Source organism: Theobroma cacao, chromosome 2, assembly GCF_053813885.1.
Source record: "Theobroma cacao isolate CCN51 chromosome 2, ASM5381388v1, whole genome shotgun sequence".
Lineage (NCBI taxonomy): Eukaryota > Viridiplantae > Streptophyta > Magnoliopsida > Malvales > Malvaceae > Theobroma > Theobroma cacao.
In genome coordinates, this window is record NC_142640.1 from 33,304,465 (window position 1) to 33,312,427 (window position 7,963).

Below are 7,963 nucleotides of genomic sequence, written 5' to 3' on the forward strand. Positions count from 1 at the left end.
GAGTGTAGGGGCAAAATCGTAATTTTGCCACCCATGGACAAAATTTGAAATTTTGAGAGAATTTAGATCAAATTTGACAAATTGGAGAATGGTATGAGTATAAGGGGTGAAAAATATGTCTATGGACAATTTTTCAATTTTTGGGGCAAAAATGTAATTTTTGACTTTTACGGGGGCAAAAGTGTAAATTGCAAAAATTACTCCACCGAGACTTTGGATGAGTCTGAGAATTTTATCTAAGCTATGAATATATGAGACAAGTGTATGGTGAAAATTTGGAAACAAATGGATGAAATTTTAAAAATGGGCCAATGGGAAAGTGACACATGGCATTTTTTAATGAAATAATATTATTTTAATGAAAAGTCAGCCATTTAAACCCAAATTTTGAGTGCTGGCCGGCCATAAGGAAGAAAAACAGAGGAAATAGAGAGGAAAGGAAGAAGAAAAGAAAAACCAAAGAGAAACAAGAAAATTCAAAGAGAAATTCACGGTTTTCGACCGTTTACGCGTCTAACGGTAAGATTTTTCGATTTTAGCTTGATTCCTACCTTTCCTATGCCTTTATTTCCATTTAGCATGCTTGAGGAGAGAGATCAAAAAGTGATATCAAGGGCTGGACGAAATTCTAGGAGAGAGAAATTGAAATTTTTAGGTTTTGATTTTTAGTTAAATTGATAGTTTTAGTTAGTTAAATGTGTTTAGAAATTAAATTGGGCAAGAAATCAGTAAATTTTCACAATACCCACTCTTGGCTGGATGCTCAATGCTGTACAATGATGATGAATTGATTTTATTCTAAGGGAAATGAAGAGAAAATGATGAAAAACGATTAAACGTGATAGAAAAACAAAGTAGAAAATTTACCGAGTTAATGTCCCATTTTTGGCCGAATTTTCCAAGGAAGGGAGTGAGCTGATTTTTGTTGTTTTTAGAAGGTTATTGGCTGATATTTGATGGTTAGAAATGTTGGAGAGAGAATGGGATGATTTAGAGCTAAAATGGAGCGCGTTAGCAATTTATCGGGCAAAGTGCCAAAAATAGGTTAATACCGCATTTAAGCCGTTTTAGGCTATTGCATTTCATACCATGCATTAGTATAGGATTTAAGTTAATTATATAGTGATTTAGCATCAATGTGATGAATTGTGTAAATTTTTGTAATGTGTCTAGGAGGAGAGCCTTCCGGAAAAGGCAAAGAAGTCGTACCCGACGAGTAGTGATCGGGGCGCTTAGAAAGCTTTTAGTTTGTACAAACGGTGAGTAAACTTATTATTATTGTAAATTATCTAGAGTTTATTTTAAATGCCCTTTATGTATTTTATGAAATGAGAACGAGATTAAAACGGGATTTTTGATGTTTTAGGAATAAATGTGACAAATAAAAATATATTGTATTGATTATGAAATTGAGTAATTGGAGGCTACAAATTGACTTGAAAAATATATATTTTCCTAGGAATGGCTTATGAGAAATGAGTATATGTGGCTATATTTTGTGAATGCATTGGGAAATTTATGTAAGTTGTTTTACTATGCAGGCTGGATAAATAAATAAAAGCCATGTTATACTGTCGAAATTTTATTAGAATTGGTGGGTTAGTCACTGCAGTGACGGGTTTCCGTGGACTGCCTATTAGAGGGGCACGGTAAACCCAGTTATATAGTTACTCCGGTTGTAGAGGCGAGGAGGGTAACTCCTGGGGTAGTATTAGAGCTCACTTCACGTCGAACCCCCACGTGAATGTGTAACTCGGCCAACGCCAAGGGACGACTTGTTTTTAAAAATAAAAATGTGTTTCACGTGTGAATATTTTAACACCCTTGGCGGACTCGGTTAGATACCTCGGCCAAGGTATCCCCGAGGATTAGTTTTGGCTTGAGCCTTGTTTTAATAAAAGCCATAAGCCTTAACAATTGTTTTGGTAAATTACAAATACTTTGTGGTTTAAGAAATAAATTGAAAACATTATGAAATGAGTTGAAATTTGTTGTTTAAACTTGCCTCCATTTTACTCGCCTTTAGATATTTATGATAATGTCTGTTTACTCATTGGGATTGCAAAATCTCACCCAACTCCTTTCCACCCATTTCAGGTTCAGTATAGACTGTAGATAGCTAATCTCATCGAGGACTACCATTGGATCTGCATTTTCCAAATCGTAGGTTCACAGTCCTCTTTACTTTTGTTTATTCGGGGGCCCTCTTGTTATTGTAAATTAAATTAAATATTTTGGCTTACTGTATTTCAGTATGTATAAATTTATTTAGCTTTTACGCTATAAAAATTATTCACGTATAACTCTATAAATATTGTTTTATAAGAAAATAGAATATTTCCCTTAATATTTCTTTTATTTTCTTATTATATTCAAATAACCGTAATTTCGTTTTAAATGAAGATTTTTGACTCTTAAACTCATTTTGAATATGAATTATGTATTTTGTACTTGTATATTACGTTTTAGCCAGTTTTGAAATTTTTGAGAAAAAAATGACCAAAATACCCTTGTGTGGCGAAAATTTTATTTTGATTGTTTTTGATCTAAAATAGTAAATATTCTCTAAAAACTTGATATTTAACAATGATTGCTCACAGGAAAGGAAAGAAACTGATATGTAAGCCTTGCGGGGTTCCGGTTGGCATTCCGGATAATGAGTGTCAATTGGGACGTCGCGGCGATTGTCATGGGCCTGAGGGAGGTTCCGGGTTGTGACAGTTATGGTTGATAGGTAAACTTGGATATTATTTGAAATATATTACTTGCATTTATTTTAAAAGTATCTTTGATAAACACTTTCCCGTTTAGCTTGTTCCCCCTCCCCATATCTACTCATAGAGTTATTTTTAACTCACACAAGTAAGATGCACTTGTTTTGCAGATCAGTACTTACTTGAGCTTGATGTCCTTTGGAAGGAGCTACTTCCATAGACAACTTTATTAGGTTTTTAGTAAGACATCTAATAGGCGTCATCCCATTTGTTTCAGGTCATACTTCACTAGTTTTATTTGGTTTGGTCATTCATGTTTGACTGTCATGGATAATATTTTGTTGTGTCTTCTATTAAATGACATGTATTTCAAAAATTACCATGAGATGGCTACACTTTGTATATGCCACATGATGGCCTATATATATTACTTGATATGTGTTGCTTCCACATTTTGAGCACGTTAGCATGCAAACTAATATAACATATTCCTATATGATATAAAATGTTCTTGTATGTTTGATATACGGTTCCATGGTGATGAGTCCCATGAGGAAATTCTAAGCATTTGATTTATTTTTTCATCTTAGGCTTGCATGGGTTAAAGGGTCACTCCCATCAATACCTTTGTGTAGATCATGGCCCTCGAATTTAAGTCGTGACAGCATATTGCATTTGAAATTTCTTGAAACCTCTACCTAGCATAATTAGTCTCTATGCCCATGTTGAAAACACTGAATGTAAATGTGAAGGGAAATGAGTATGACCTTTGAAAAATTCTCCCCCTCAATATATGCATGAAATGTAAAAATGTTTTCAAGGAATATTCAACTAATATAAAGCATTTCAATGTGCTCATAAACCTTCTCCCATTTTTTATTATATTAAAAAGGAATAGAAGTGTGAGCTCAAGAGAAAGTGATTAGTGATAATCAACAAGTATAAATAAGCATTAAATTCAATAATGATCTTTAACCATCAAATCAAATCATTGAGATATATTTCCATGCAAATATTCAATCAATAGAACAAGAAATATATCCAATCATCATGATATGAGAGCATTAAATCAAGATATATTCCCAATCAATATATATTCAAGCAAAGCATAGGGAAATATACTCATTTAGCATATTCAAAGATCATAACATATTTCTTCTCAAAATATTCAAGTATGAAGAAATATATTCAACCATTGTAATCAAGGCACATATAGATATTCTCAACCAAGATATATTTTCACGTAAGATATTCAATCAAGGCATTATGAAATATATCATAAATTGATCAACCAAGGATGCCACATATATACTTTTATAAGCAAATTGTGGACATTTTATCTTTTAAGTCCAAGTTGAATAAGCATAGTCAAATATAAGGCATTTGTAAGTTTACATATAATGTGAACATGATTTATTGATATATGTGCAACTTGATATGCTACCATGTTCACATATTTATTTAACTAGATACTTAAGAAATCATGCGAATATATTTACAAATTTATATACAGACAACTATAGTATGAAGTATAACAATCACCTTTCAAGCATAAATGTAATAATGTGTTTAAGAGACATTACTAATGGCAATGAACACCACTTATTGAGATTTTCCCAAGATCATTGTTGAACATTTCAAGTGCTTCAAAATCATAGGACAATGTCAAAGGTCATCTCCCCCTTAAGTATTCACTAGATCAATTCCAACAAGGAGAAGGGATTTAATAATTAATCATACTAAAGCATAATCTTACCTTTGCTTGGATGGATCATGAGACAAATATGGGGATAAATCATGAGCATATGATAGATAAGTATTACAATAGATTTTCAACGTGTTAATCAAATGATCAAACATTCATGAAACTAGAAAAATATGAGTATTTAAATAAATATTCAATATATGCTTCAGACACTCAAAATTTCAAGAATTGTATACATATTGGTTCCAATGCATGTTTAAGATATCATTTTTGCATTAATCACCTTTTTAATTTTCATCATGCATTGTCCAAGTGTCACACCCATTTTGTGGTGAGGGGCTAGCCAGCTCGACGGTAGGGGACTGAGGCTCGAGAAGAGGTGAGACAGCTCAAGGATGGGCGAGCAACAAGGGCTAAGACTCCAATTCGATGTCAAGACAACACTGTGGCTCAAAGGCATTGGCACTCGGGAGCAGATTAGGCGAGCAAGCCAGCAGGCAAACTGGGCACCCAAGCCAGCAGGAAAAAGGTGCGCAGCATAACAAGCAGACAGGCGTGAAATTAGGGCTCGTAGGCTACCCATGTAGTTTGTCTGAGGCGTGGGATCCACTGGCCAGCCCAGGGCCTATGGGGTAACCGTTGCCTACCTTTGGCAATAGTGGCTAGGGCACGTCAAGAGGGTCCAATAAGGCTCAAAACAACCCCTAGTGGTTAAGAATGGCCTTGTAATGGCTCTAAGGGGTCTAAGGCTTATAAATACCCCTTGAGCTCCCTCATTTGAGCCTAATGACTCATGTACTTAAATTCTATGAAATAAAAGCTCTCTCTTTGTTCCCTAAGCTCTCTCTTTTTACTTGTGCTTGTCTTAAATGATCCTAATTTGTTTTAATTGAGTAGGCTACTAGCCTTTCTAAGAGCCCTTGAGTAAGGCAAAGGCTAGGCCGCACTGGTTAAGAGAAAACCCCCATGACACAAGCACTATTAATCAAGCATTTTATAGAAATTCTCTCAATTATATAAGAATGATAATTTATGAGAGAATTATATCAACAAAAGCATGTCATCATGAGAATATCATCATTTAACCCTTTTTGGGTACCTCTATTTCACAATATTTTCAAGCAAGCATTCGTTAAGGATTCTCCTAATTGTGTATGAATTATCAAATTAAGGAGAAGCTTTTTTATCAAAGTAAGATCATTACCAATAAAGCATTGCCAAGATATTTTGCACTTGTTGTAATCATACAAGAAAGTATTATAATCAAGTAGGCATACGCATGATTACATGTAATAACATGGCTCTCTTCATTAATTATGACTTCAATAATGTTCATAGAAATACAAGTAAGGTCTCAATTTAAAAAAAAAATATGACTATGCATTTATTAAGAACATGCAAGCATTGAATTTCATTCATGTATGCTATTTCTTAAAGATGCATGAGTGATACCAACTATCATGAAATATTGAAAATAAAGCACATAACTCATGAGCATATCAAGTCTAGACATTTAAGCATCAATGAATACCAATTGTTAAGATAAGCACTCATCCATGACTCATTAAGTATTTCTTGCTAACTTAAGTTATAGGCCATTTTTCATCTTAAACCAAGTCTATCATGGTAGCTTATAAACTAAGATTGGGTATACACAAGTCTCCAAATCATATAATCATTTAAGCTCAAGGAAGACATAGTTGACATTCAAAGGATTTTTTAACTACGTCAACACAACATATCACTACCAAAAAACAGGCTATTTCCAATGGAATTTTTCGTTGGAAATAGCTTGATTTCCATTGGAAATAACATTTTCGACAGATTTCCAATGAAAAATTTCATTGGAAATTTCGTCGGTAAAGGCCTCGTCGGTAATACTTTTCATTGAAAATCCGTTGGAAATTTCTAACGAAAAATTCCGTTGGAAAAATTTGATTTTTGTTGGCTATCCCATTGGAATTCGGTTGGAAATTTCCAACGGAATTCTGTTAGAAACGAATGTGGAAATAATTCCGTTGGAAACGAATGTGGAAATAATTTCGTTGGAAATTTCCAATGGAATTTCAATTGAAAAAGAGAATTCCCACGAAAAATTTCGTTGGAAATTTCCAACCGAAATTTTCATTGAAAATGTTTTTCCAACTAAAATTTCGGTAAAAAATTATCAATTTACATCCATAATTCCTATTCAAAATTTAGTCATTCATGCATTTTCATTATTAGAATGTAAAATACAAAGTAGTGGATAACAAGCTAGCAAGAAAGGCTCATGCAACCAGTTTAATTACATTGAAACAAACAACCCAAATAACACCCCATCATAATAGAATCATGGCCAAAATCAAAACAAAAAGCCAACAAACAATAATCATAATAGTTCTTTCTATTTTCATAACCAGAATCAAAGCCAAGCAATCAATAAAGTGTTGCATCTCATTCCTGGTTTCGCAAGTTGATAAACACAATGGTTCCATTACCGTCCAATGTTTGGTGCCCATGCAACAAAATAAACTTGATCTCCCTTATCACCAGGCAAAGCCAACTTTACTACTGGCAGCCATCTCTGCTACTGGTAGCCATCTCTGATGAGCTGGATCAAATTCCCACACCTATGGAACTCTAAAATGAGTCTAAATTAACAATATAACAACACATCCACTTGTTTTTGTCAGTATACAAGTCACTCAAGAATAATGATAACAGGCAATCTCCTAACATCAAAATATAGGTGATCTCGGCTGCCAAACTTGCCCAGTTTTCAATAACATGGGATCCTGGAACTTAATAAACCAAACCAAATAAAGATATGCTGCATACTACAGAGACAATGCTCATGTATGGAACAAATTGATGCACCCCAATCCCATTATATTAAAGCAGAATTTAGCTGCAAGAAAAATGAATTTAAGAATACCTTGAGGGAATTGAGCTGTGGAGTATTAGAAGTGAAACCCAAAATAAAGCTTGATTCTTGGCCTTCACCCCTTAAAGGTTGTGTACCTATCAAAATTTACAATACCAATCGGCATTTTCAAAAAATTACCATCAAATCTAAGAATTAAAAATTCAAGGAAGAAAAAAACCTTCTACAAGCTCTTCCCATATGGATAAACTCCCATCTTCACAAATGCAAGCAACAGCATCCCCTAACTCAGGAGGGATCCAAGCAACCTTCACAATGCTAGCTTCATTGGCCTAAAATTGAAGACAGCAACTCAAAACATTGAGCCTAAAATGCAATAACTATTAAATAAAGGAAAATGATCAAAAAAAGAAACCAATCTTTCAAAAAAAAAAACCAGATTCAAACAACAAAAAAAACCACAAATCAACTTCCAAAAAAATCCTAAACTAGCAACCAATACCCATAACAAAAAAATATATATACATAAAATTTCAGAAAAATAGGAAATCGGAAGGGATAGGGTTCCTTTTCATCCTATGGTTTTTGTGTTTTAGATCTAATTTCTTCGGAGGGATTTGGACCGGTTGGAGGGTAGAGAAGCTTGGGTAGTGCCGGTTGGGCAAAAAAGGAAGAAGA

The 7,963-nt window shown here is 33.9% G+C and overlaps 2 long non-coding RNA genes across 2 annotated transcripts; one reads left to right on the forward strand and one right to left on the reverse strand.

Moving 5' to 3' along the window:
• Nucleotides 1-418: 418 nt before the first annotated feature.
• Nucleotides 419-2,194, forward strand: LOC148764175 (uncharacterized). Its single transcript, XR_016024439.1, has 3 exons — nucleotides 419-519; nucleotides 1,174-1,259; nucleotides 2,098-2,194. It is a non-coding gene; the product is annotated as an uncharacterized LOC148764175 (long non-coding RNA).
• Nucleotides 2,195-6,609: 4,415 nt separating this feature from the next.
• Nucleotides 6,610-7,702, reverse strand: LOC18609168 (uncharacterized). Its single transcript, XR_001926486.2, has 3 exons — nucleotides 7,506-7,702; nucleotides 7,337-7,422; nucleotides 6,610-7,041 (listed from the first exon to the last, which is right to left on the reverse strand). It is a non-coding gene; the product is annotated as an uncharacterized LOC18609168 (long non-coding RNA).
• Between the last annotated feature and the right edge of the window lie 261 nt (nucleotides 7,703-7,963).